Below are 12,752 nucleotides of genomic sequence, written 5' to 3' on the forward strand. Positions count from 1 at the left end.
TTAGTGTCTCTGGCTAGAGCTTGTCCTGTCCCTGATGCCCTGCAAGTCCCCTGCGACTCGTGGGGACTCTTCCTCCAAGGTAGCTGTTCTGATCTCAGAAACTCACCCAAGAGAGAATGGCGGATCCCGCTGGGTCTCTGGCTTAATGTGCTCTCTGGAGGCAGACCCTCCACTTGCAGGGAAGGGGCAGAGGAGGATGCTGAACCTCCCCTGTCACTAGGAAGCTGAGATGATCGTGTCCCTGCAGCCCTGTGACTCCCCTGGGAGTCGTTGGGCTTGTGGCTCCTGGCTGGTGCTCAGGTCTCAGAAACTCACCCGAGAGAAAAATGGCTCTTTTTATTTTTTAATTTTCAAAATTTCCTGGTCAGTTTTGGGCACACAGATGACTCATTTTTTTTGTGATTAAATTTTTACTTTTGTAAACATTTTATGATTTTTATTCTGATAGTGTAAAGATATATTATTTCTGAGGATTACTATTTTGCTGACACATGGTTTTTTATTTTCCTGTTAGTCTAATAAAGGAACAACGGTGAATTCATCTGTGTTTTTAATGGATGTGTGAGCATAGGAGGTCTAACTAGGAGTGCTTTCCTCATGCACATGTGCTTCTTTCTACTTGAATATGGGAACCCAAACAAAGCAAGGCAATGTAACTGAGGATTCCAAGGCATTCTTCAGTGGCACTCTTCATCACTTCGTCACTTGAGACTAGTCTGTGGAATTGCAGGTTTAGAGCAGTTTCATCAGCAACTACGGGTTTTTGACTTAGTGTACTTCCCACTCTAGAGAGCATACTTTTGCTCAGGTTTCATGTACATATTTTCCTCCTATTACATTATTCAACATATCAATATATGATATATTGAGATGTGGCTTCATCTGCAGTTAGTTACTTGGAATTCAACTCTGAATTGAATACTGTGTTTTTCAGCTCTTGTAAATTCTCCTTGGCTCTGTCTTCAGATGTTGCCACACTTGTGCCTTCATGGAGCTTGCTTTGGGATTGCTCTTGACACTTCTCACACTCTTTCATGCTGCTTTCTGGTAAATTTCTTCCTTTGTCTCATAATTATCTAGATCTATATTTTGTCTTCTACTGTGGTCTTCCTTATTTTATGATGTCTACGTGTTTTTATTCCAGTGACCTCACTTTTATTTTCAAATGTACTATTGTATCCTTTTTATTACCTTAGGCACTAATTTTTATTTCTTGCTCTTTTCTAAAGGAAAGTTTTTCCTTTCTTTATCTTTTTGAGCATCTTGAGGATACTAATTTTAAATTCTGAGTCATATTATCTCATGAGATGCTCATTGGAGGACTTTATGTTCCTGTGGTGTAATACTGTATATGGTTTTATTCCATGTGCACTTTTATTCCTTTTTTTTTTTTTTTCTATTCCCTGGATTCCTTGCTTGGAATCGGATTTTTATTGTCACTTCAGGGTTCTTGGCCATGGAGGTCGACCATTTCAATTGGAGTTATCAGAGTCAGTGGCTACCTGATTCATTTCTTAATCTTTCAATTTTGTTTGTGACCTTTTGCTTTCTAGGTCCCGCAGCAAGATGAAAAGGGTAGACACAGGTGGTACTTGGTAATAGTTTCCATTTAACTCTATTTCTTATGACTGTTTATGTGACACCTCCAACTGCTGCCTTCTTACAATGAGCTAATCTGTCTCTTTTTGCTGGGAGCACCTTTGACTCTGTAAAATGACATGACTTAACTGCCACCCACCACCGACCCTCAGGCTCAGAACTCAGTAGGCTTAGGTCTTCAGTTCTTTTTAATTCCTCATGTTTTTTCTATTTCTGGTCTATTCTATCCCTACTAAATAGACATATTTATCTAGGTTTTGCATCTGGATATGCCTTGTGCCTTTTTCAATGTTCTATGATTTTTCTGTGTTCAGTGCACTGATGTGATATGAATATGAACTCGATGTTTGCATCAGAGCTGTCAGCCTAGTTTCACAAGCCATTGTTAGACTAGCTGTGACAATCTGCAGCCTGGGTTTGGTGTGTGGCAGGTATGTGTTAAGAGTAGTGAACTACTTTACCCTGATGTACTTAGTCTGTCTTGCTGCTTTCCTGTGCTTGCTCAGGCCTTGTTTCTTTGTTCTTCCTAAGAAATATTGTTAAAGAACCCAGAGACACAAGATCCCATTTAGTCCAGTAGTGGTGTGTTTTGGTTTATTCCTTGTTTTTGGTATCTTTTTTTTTTTTTTTAGTGTTTAGTGTTTTTTTTTTTTAGTGTTTTTGTAGTGTTATTTCCTCCCTGGAGAGATGGTTCAGCGGTTAAGAGCACCAATTGCTCTTCCAGAGGCCCTGAGTTCAATTCCCAGCAACCACATGGTGGCTCACAATCATCTATAATGGGATCTGATGCCCTCTTCTAGTGTGTCTGAAGAGAGCAATGGTGCACTCATACATAGAATAAATAAATAAATATATCTTTTTTTTTAAAAAGAAATGGAATGGGTTTAATTTAGTTTAGCTCTCTTGTAATTGGTTTTACTTATGGAGAAGGGTGCTTTCAATAATCATCTCTCTGTTTGGTGAGTTAGGTCAGTGAACTTTTGTAGGAGAGTGATGGGAAGAAGTCAGGCATAGCCACCATACAGCATCCATCTGGAAGCAGTTGACACTTGACTTGTTGCTGTGAGTACCTTGGGGAAGATGTCCAGGTTGTGCTTCCTGTGGCCTCTTCCCATCTGGGAGGCACGTGCTGCCCTTGATTCTGCTCTGGTCCTAAGGAAGCCTGTAGTTCATCTCTAGGTTATGCATTGTTCCCCCTGTGGCCTCTTCCCATCTGGGAGGCACGTGCTGCCCTTGATTCTGCTCTGGTCCTATGGAAGCCTGTAGTTCATCTCTAGGTTATGCATGGTTCCTCCTACACCTTTCCTTTTAGATAGATTTGGATGCCTCTTTTCTTAGGCATAACCAGTGTCTGTTCTGTGATGTTGACTTATTTTTGGAGTTAGGTTTTCTTGTTTCCCTTCTTGATAAGATCCTCACAAAATTCTCTGACATCAATTTATCTGGAAATAATGTGAGGTTATAAAGGTGGCAAAGGGATTGGCACTGTGGGTCCATTGAATACTAACATTACTACAGCAATGAATTTCCTCATGTGCCACCTTTTCTTGCTCTGTTCACCTTCATATCCTTTGATCCTTAAAATTATTCTTTGAGTCAGGAATTAGCAGCTCTGTGTTCCCCATGCGGCAGGGAAAAAGCAAATCATCAAAAACCACAGACCTATTAAGTGGCTGGATGGGAATGTATGCCCTATGCTTGTTGGAGCACACGTTCCTGAGACATTAGCTGCAGAATGTAGAACTCCACTATGAAAATGTGGCATCCCACAGAGAACAGACATAATGGAAAACAGCTTGTTTTATTTATTCCTGAGTCCATTTGCACTTTTTCTTTATTTTTGCAAATGACACATTTCTGGGAACAGGCAGGCACACTGACCACCACTCTGCTCCTTGGTGCCTTGTTCTTGATCTGAACACAGAATTAATAAGATGGCTATACTTCTATCATTTTTATTACTATGTGAATGCTATTATATGAGAAAACTCTGCCTACCAAAATTAGGTAGTAATTCCTGTGTGAAGAACCTCTGAAAGATAACTTTTGTCAGATAGTGTTTACCTCTCTGGCAAATAAATCCAACTGCTCACCAACAATTTTCTAATAATATTTCCCAGGAAATAAACTTTGGTGAAATCATAACTTCTTCACACCCTTTCTGCTATTAAAAAAGAGAAAGAAAGACCAGGTGATTGTGGCATGCACCTTTGTTCCCAACACTCAGGAGGCAGAGGCAGGCAGATCTCTTTAATTCAAGGTCAGCCTGGTCTACAGAGTGAGTTCCAAGACAGCCAGAGCTAAAACAGAGAAACATTGTCTTCAAAACCAAAACCAAAACCAAAACCAAACACAAACAAACAAACAAAAGAAAAAAAAACCTAATCAAACCAAACCAAACCAGAGGAAGGAACTGAAGTCATAAAAAGATATAGAGAAACTAAAATGAGTATTCCTAGATGAAAGGAGCTGATATGAAAGAGTCAGAATATTGCTAACACTATTCTATATGGCATTCTATGACAAAACTATGGAGGTTGTAAAATGAATGACTGATTGATGCTGGGGCTCAGAGAAAAGGTAGGTGAGGTTTCTAGAGGGAGCATAGGACATTTTCCAGGCAGTGAAACCATTCAGTGTGATACCATAAAAGGCAATGCAAGGCTCATTTGTCAAATTGCCACATGTTTGAGTCAGTCCCAATGTAAAGTATAGATTTAGTTAATAATAGTAAATTTCCATGGACTCATTACTTATTATAAATTAACTGCACAGATACATCCTAAAAATAGTTCTGTGTAATTTAGCCTCAATTTTTCTAATATTTCTGAAAATGCTCTAAAAAATAAAGTCTATTAGACACATTTATTTAAAGAACCAATGTGTTTTTGTGTTGTGTAACACACAGTAGAAACAGTAAGGAGGCAAAGAGCTTCATATCCCACAAAGACACAAACCATACCTATGTATGGTACTGTGTATGTGTCTGTTAGGATTATGACTTTGAGTTAAAAATCTTTTTTTGTTCATCTCACCAAACCTTCTCAACAGTTTTCCTTTTAAGTCTGAAATATCTCCAATCTTGTGCTTAGCTTAAGGGTAAATCATCGAGGCCATGGGAAACTCAATTTCTTCAAAATATGACTTATGAAACTGACAGTGGAATGAAAACACTGAGTTCTTTTTTATTTAGCCCATAGGCATTCTAACTCTCATACATCATAAATAACCACAGTTAAACATCTAGTTTGGTAGGGTACAAATCTCACAGATACACTGCAGGTGAAGGAAAAACAATCCTTCCTTCTTGAATTTGTGTATTCACTTTTATCATCCAGTAAAGTTTCTACAAATACAGTACCTGCCTGGACACAACAAGAGAGACTATGAAATTTATGTGAATGGAAACGCATGGAATTGAATGTATCATATCTAGGTTGATATAAAACAGCCTGAATTTTACAAAGGATATGCTAGCGCAGGAAAGCAATACTATGAAGTTTATGTCTTTCTACTTTCTTATTTCTCACACAGTACTCAGTCTTTATGAATTACAAGTTGAACCAACAGTTACATAAAAATTCTTGGGCAGCACCTCATGATGGTAGGTACTACATTATGGCCTATAGCAGGAATGACTTTTCTAGCCAGGGCATTACACTGCCTCCAAAGTGAATGGTTGTGCTAAGGAACTGGCCATGTGGTTAGTGTGGATAGGGTCCTTAAGCAATATCAGAGAGATACATGTCCTTTATCAAGGACAGAATCCCAGAGTTGAGTTAACTGAACAATTGCATCCATTATCAGAAATCAGCTAATCTTTGATTTCTCAAATTTATTTCATCATATTTGAAAGTGTCTAATCTTTAAGACTAAACATTTTAACCTATGAGCTACAAATATTTTTATATGCTCAATTATTAAAATGTCACCAAGAACATACATGGGACAGAGAGTATAATATATAATTATTTCAGCTTTTACAGAGAGTTTCTAACCTCAACTTAAGAAGATAGAAAAGGTACGATAAATATTTTACCTTATTTAAATTTTTTTATACATTATATTTTGATCATATTTTTCCTCACCGAATCCTCCCAGATCGTCTCTACTTCTATACCCACCCAATTTTGTATTCTCTCTCCATTCCCAAAGAAACCCCAAAATAAAAACAAATAAACACATAACACTAAGATAAGAAACACAAAAACATGACAAAAGAGGATACAGAAAAATGGAGTCCATTTTATGTTGGCTGACTACTCCTAGCCATTGAAAGGTTGTTATACCCAGTATCACTCCACTGGAGAAACTGATTCTTCCTTTTTCAGCAGCCCTCAACTGCAAATAACTTTTTTTGTTAGGGCCGTGGCTTTATGTCCACTTCCCCTTCACAATGCTTGAATTGTGTGTGGTTAGAAATTGTGTGTGGTTAGTAACAACATAAACAATAAAATGCCCACATACACATGGAAGCTTAACAACACTCTACTCAATGATAACTTGGTCAAGGAAGAAATAAAGAAAGAAATTAAAGACTTTCTAGAGTTTAATGAAAATGAAGCCACAACATACCCAAGCTTATGGGACACGATGAAAGCAGTCCTGAGAGGAAAACTCATAGCTTTAGGTGCCTCCAAAAAGAAACTGGAGAGAGCATACACCAGCAATTTGACAGCACATCTGAAAGCTCTAGAACAAAAAGAAGCAAATTCACCCAAGAGGAACCAAAAAAAGGAAATAATCAAACTCAGGGCTGAAATCAATCAAATAGAAACAAGATAACTATATAAAGAATCAACCAAACCAGGAGCTGGTTCTTTAAAAAATCAATAAAATAGATAAATCCTTAGTCAGACTAACTAGAGGGCACAGGGAAAGTATCCTAATTAATAAGATCAGAGATGAAAAGAGAGACATAACAACAGACATTGAAGAAATCCAAAGAAATCATGAGATCCTACTACAAAAAGGCTATTCTCACAAAACTGGAAAACCTGAATGAAATGGACAATTTTCTAGACAGATACCAGGTACCAAAGTTAAATCAAGATCAGATAAAGGATCTAAACAGTCCCATAGAAGAGTCATTAATAGTCTCCCAAGCAAAAATAGCCCAGGACCAGGTGGGTTAAATGCAGTTTTATCAGACCTTCAAAGAAGAACTAATAACAGTACTCCTCAAACTATTCCACAAAATAGAAACAGAAGGTACTCTACCCAATTCATTCTATGAAGCCGCAATTACTCTTATACCTAAACCACACAAAGACCTAACGAAGAAAGAAAACTTCAGACCAATTTCCCTTATGAAATTCGATGCAAAAGTACTCAATAAAATTCTTGCAAACCAAATACAAGAACACATAAGAAGGATCATCCATCATGATCCTTCCCAGGGATCATGCCTCATCCTAGGGATGCAGGGATGGTTCAATATATGGAAATCCATCAACATAATTCACTATATAATCAAACTCAAAGAAAAAAAACATATGATCATCTCACTAGATGCTGAGAAAGCATTTGACAAAATCCAACATCCTGTCATGATAAAAGTCTTGGAAAGATCAGGAATTCAAGGCCCAAACTTAAACATAGTAAAAGCAATATACAGAAAACCAGTAGCCAACATCAAACTAAATGGAGAGAAACTTGAAACAATCCTACTAAATTCAGGGAGTAGACAAGGCTGCCCATTCTCCCCCTACCTATTCAATATTGTACTTGAAATCCTAGCCAGAGCAAGAAGACAACAATAGGAGATCAAAGGGATATGAATTGGAAAGGAAGAAGTCAAATTATCACTATTTCCTGATGATATGATAGTATACTTAAGTGAGCCCAAAATTTCCACCAGAGAGCTGCTAAACCTGATAAACAACTTCAGCAAAGTAGCTGACTACAAAATTAACTCAAGCAAATCAGTGACCTTCCTCTACACAAAGGATAAACAGGCTGAGAAAGAAATTAGGGAAACAACACCCTTCACAATAGTCACAAATAATATAAAATACCTTGGTGTGTCTTTAAGAAAGTAAAAGATCTGTTTGACAAGAACTTCAAGTCTCTGAAGAAGGAAATTGAAGAAGATCTCAGAAGATGGAAAGATCTCCCATGCTCATGGATTGGCAGGATTAATATATTAAAAATGACCATCTTGCTGAAAGCAATCTATAGATTCAGTGCAATCCCCATCAAAATTCCAACTCAGTTCTTCACAGACTTAGAAAGAGCAATTTTCAAATTCATCTGGAATAACAAAAAACCCAGGATAGCCAAAACTATTCTCAACAATAAAGGAACCTCTGGTGGAATCACCATCCTGGACCTTAAGTTGTACTACAGAGCAATTGTGATAAAAACCACATGGTATTGGTACCATGTCAGGCAGGCAGATCAATGGAATAGAATTGAAGACCCAGAAATGAACCCATATACCTATGGTCACTTAATCTTTGACAAAAGATCTAAAACCATCCAGTGGAAAAAATGCAGCATTTTCAACAAATGGTTTCTGCTCAACTGGATGTTAGCATGTAGAAGAATGCAAATTGATCCATTCCTATCTCCTTGTACAAAGCTCAAGTCCAAGTGGACCAAAGACTTCCACATAAAACCAGATACACTGAAACTAATAGAAAGGAAAGTGAGAAAGTGGGGAAGAGCCTCAAGCACACAGGCATAGGGGAAAATTTCCTGAACAGAACACCAATAGCTTATGCTCTAAGATCAAGAATCAACAAATGGGACCTCATAAAATTACAAAGCTCCTGTAAGGCAGAAGACACTGTCAATAGGACAAAACCATAACCAACAAATTGGTAAAAGATCGTTACCAATCCTATATCTAATCCTTCATCTGATAAAGGGCTAATATCCAATGTATACAAAGAACTCAAGAAGTTAGACTCCAGAGAACCAAATAACCCTATTAAAAATGTCATACATATTGTGGTTTTCCTAAGGGGGCTGCAAGCCCTTCAACTCCTTGGGTCCTTTCTCTAGCTTCTTCGTTGGGGACCCTGTACTTAGTCCAATGGATGGTTGTGAGCCTCTACTTCTGTATTAGTTGGGTACTGTCAGAGCCTCTCATGAGACAGATATATCAGGCTCCTGTCAGCCATAACTTACTAGCATCCACAATAGTGTCTGGATTTGATGGTTGAATATGGGAAGGAGTCCCAGGTGGAACAGTCTCTGGATTGTCCTTACTTCAGTCTCTGCTCCATAGTTTGTCTCTGCAACTCCTTCTATTCATATTTTATTCCCCCTTCTAAAAAGGATCCAAGTATCCACACTTTGGTCTTCCTTCTTGAGTTTCTTGTGTTTTATGGATTGTACATTTTTTTTTTTGTTTTTTCAAGACAGGGTTTCTCTGTGTAGCCCTGGCTGTCCTGGAACTCACTCAGTAGACCAGGCTAGCCTTGAACTCAGAGATCCACCTGCATCTGCCTCCCAAGCGCTGGGATTAAAGGCATGCGCTACCACCGCCTGCGTGGATTGTACTTTTTATATTCCTATTTTCTGGGCTAATATCCACTTATCAGAGAATGCATAACATGTGTGTTCTTTTGTGATTGTGTTACCTCACTCAGGATGATATTCTCTAGGTCCATCCATTTCACCCAAAATTTCATAAATTCATTGTTTTTAGTATCTGGGTAGTACTCCATTGTGTAGATGTACCACATTTTCTGAATCCATTCCTCTGTTTAGGGACATCTGGTTTATTTCCAGTTTCTGGCTATTATAAATAAAGCTGCTATGAACATAGTGGAGCATGTGTCCTTATTACATGTTGGAGCATCTTCTAGGTACATGCCCAGTAGTGGTATAGCTGGGTCCTCTGGTAGTACTATGTTCAATTTCCGGAGGAACCCCCAGTACCCTCAGTCCTCCCAGGGACTAAACCACCAACCAAAGAGTATACATGGTGGGACTAATGGCTCCAGCAGCATATGTATAGCAGAGGATGGCCAAGTAGGTCATCAATGGGAGGAGAGGTCCTTGGCCCTGTGGATGTTCTATGCCCCAGTGTAGGGGAATGCCAGGGCCAGGAAGCAGTAGATGGTGGGGTAGTGAGTAGGGCGAAGTGGGAGGTAACAGGGGTTTGTTTTTTATTCTATTTTATTTTATTTTATTTATTTTTTTGGAGGGGAACCTGGGAAAGGTGATATTGTATGACATTTAAATAAAGAAAATATCTAAAAAAATGGTGTACGGAGCTAAACAGAGAATTCTCCACTGACAAACAGGAATGACTGAGAAGCACCTCAAGAAGTGGTCAACATCATTAGTCATCAGGGAAATGCAAATCAAAACAACCCTGAGATTCTACCTCACACCAATCAGATTGGCTAGGATAAAAAACTTAAGTGACAGCAGATGCTGAAGAGGTTGTGGAGAATGTGGAACACTCCTTCAGTGCTGGTGGGACTGCAAGCTGGCACAAATACTCTGGAAATCAGTTCAGCGGTTCCATCATTATTCTCCCCATTTATCTTTTCTCTTGTTTCTCTTTTATAAAATAATACTGTGTTTTCCCATAGATGTACCACATTTTCTGAAAATTCCCCCCTCTCTCCTAGTCTCTGATTATCTACCTAACAACTGTGGTTATTTTCATATTTAAAGCTTAAAAGCTAACATCCACAAATAAGAGAAAGCATTCAAAATTTGCCCATTTGCCTGGGTTCCCTCACTCAGGATGGTTGTTTCTTGCTCCATCCATTTACTTGCAATCTTTATAGTTTTATTTTTCTTAGTAGCTGAGTAATATTCCAGTGTGGAAATGTTTTCATTATCCATTCTCTGTTGTCTTGCTCTTTTTCTTTCCTCAGTGATATACATTTTTTATTGAGATATTCTTCATTTCCTTGGCTAACTTTATTTCCAGATACTTTTTTTTGAGGCTATTGTGAATGGGAGTGTGTCTGTGGTCTCTCTCTCTATATATAACTGTCATTGGTGTATAGAACAACTATTGATTTCTGCAAGTTGACTGTATCCTGCCACGTTGTTAAATCTGTTCATCATTTTTAGATTTCTACTAGGTTTTTTCAGACCTCTAGTTCAAATAGTGATTAATGTCCTTTTAATGTCCTGCCATATTATGACTTATTGCTCCAGTATTTCAAGTGCAGTATTGTAAACGAGTAGGAAGAGTAAAACCCCTTTGTCAATCCTGACTTCAGTGAGACTGCTTTGAGTTTTTATCCATTTAGGATGATGCTGGGTGTGGGTTTCTCACGTGTAGATTTTTATTGTGTTGGGGTATGCTCTCTGTAGTCCTACCTTCTGTAGGACTTCTATCATGAAGGTTTGTTCACTTTTACATCAACAAAAAAAAATCAAGAAAGAAATAAAAAGGAACCAAATGAAAATGAAAACTCAACAGAGCAAACTTTTGGGATACGTTGATAGTAATTTTAGGAGGTAAACGTGGGTGGCAACAGTGCAGTTTCACAGTATGAGAAGCATAAAATCATGTGTGCTCATGAAGGAAGCAGAACATCCTTGGTCACTTTCCCAGCTAATTACTAAACTTTCTAACTACTCAGGTTGGAAATGTAATGCATAAAGAAATGGATAAACAGGGAGAGAGGGAGAGAGATGACTCAGCAGGTAAGAACACTAACTGCTCTTGTAGACATCTTGGTCTTGATTGATTTCCAGAACGCACATGGCAGATCATAATTAAGTGTAACTTCAGTTCCAAGGAAATCAGTGCCCTCTTTTGGTCTCTGTAGGTACGAGTCAAGCATGTGGTACACAGTCATACATGCAGACAAAACACTCTTATACACAAAATGTCTTTTTTTTTCTTTCTCTTCTCTTCTCTTCTCTTCTCTTCTCTTCTCTTCTCTTCTCTTCTCTTCTCTTCTCTTCTCTTCTCTTCTCTTCTCTTCTCTTGAAGAAACCAGGGATATCAAATGCTCTGAGTACTTGAGTGACTTTGGGAAAAAAAAAATCCAAGAATAAGGATATGTAATTCTTGTTGCAGTATCTATCTTCAAATTCTGAACTTGGCCTAGGAGTTGTGTCATCCTTTCTTGTTTTCTCCCAGCTCTATCACCATGTCTCTAATTTCTTTTATCCTGATCTCCTCTGTTTCAGAATAAAATTTTATTAAATATGCCACTTGAGGACAAGTCTCTGTAACATGACTTTTGAAAAACTCCTATCTATCAATGTACATATCATACAATATGTACAAATTCCTTAAAAAAGATGGTGTTCTGAGTTTATATTGGCTACATTCACCATAGCTAAGTTATGGAACCAGCATAGACATCTATTATTAGATGAGTAGATAAAGAAGAAACCATGGTAAATATATGCAGAAGACTTTGTGGGTTTTTTCTTGTTTCATGTCTTAGTTTGTTTGCTGTTGTTCACATAATGATCATGACCAAAGGCAACTTGGGGAGGAATGAGTTTATTTGCATTGACATTTATAGTCAATTGTGAAAGAAAGCCAGGATTAGGAATTCAAGCTAGGAACCTGGAGTCAGAAAAGAAGCAGAGTTTTTGAAGGAATTCTGTTTACTAACTTCTTTCCCAAGACTTGTTCTGCCTGAAGTTTATACAATCATGGCACACACTGTGGGCTTGGCCCTCCTATAAGTTGCAGATTAAGGTATCTCTTAAGATAACAAATTGCTACTGTGGTGACCATATCTTTAACACATGGACCTTCAGGGGACATTTAAAATCTAGACATTATGACCATTTCCAAATTCATCTCTTTAAAGACTGTGTTCAAACTGAAAACCAGGGAGTTTGATTCTTTGTTCAGTTGGGATCTTCCTATGCCCTAAAATTTTATGTTAATGCACTGACAATTTATCATGTATGTGTGTAGGTATGTGAATGTGTATGTGTGTATACGTATGTGCACACATGTATGCATATGTATGTAAAGGCCAGAAGATAATGTTGAGAGTCATTACTTAGATGCTGTTCAATTTTTTTTTTAAAGGCAGTTCTCAAACTCCCTCAGAGCTTCCCAATTATACAAGTCTAGCTGTTCAATGAGCCACTGGGATCTGTCTGTGTAATCATGGTTGCCTTTTTTTTTTTAAATATCCCTATATGGCAATTTTTTATTTGTATCAAATTACAGAGTACCATCAGTAAGCAGGTTACAA

The sequence above is a fragment of the Mastomys coucha genome, unplaced genomic scaffold (genome assembly GCF_008632895.1).
Source record: "Mastomys coucha isolate ucsf_1 unplaced genomic scaffold, UCSF_Mcou_1 pScaffold15, whole genome shotgun sequence".
Classification (NCBI taxonomy): Eukaryota; Metazoa; Chordata; class Mammalia; order Rodentia; family Muridae; genus Mastomys; species Mastomys coucha.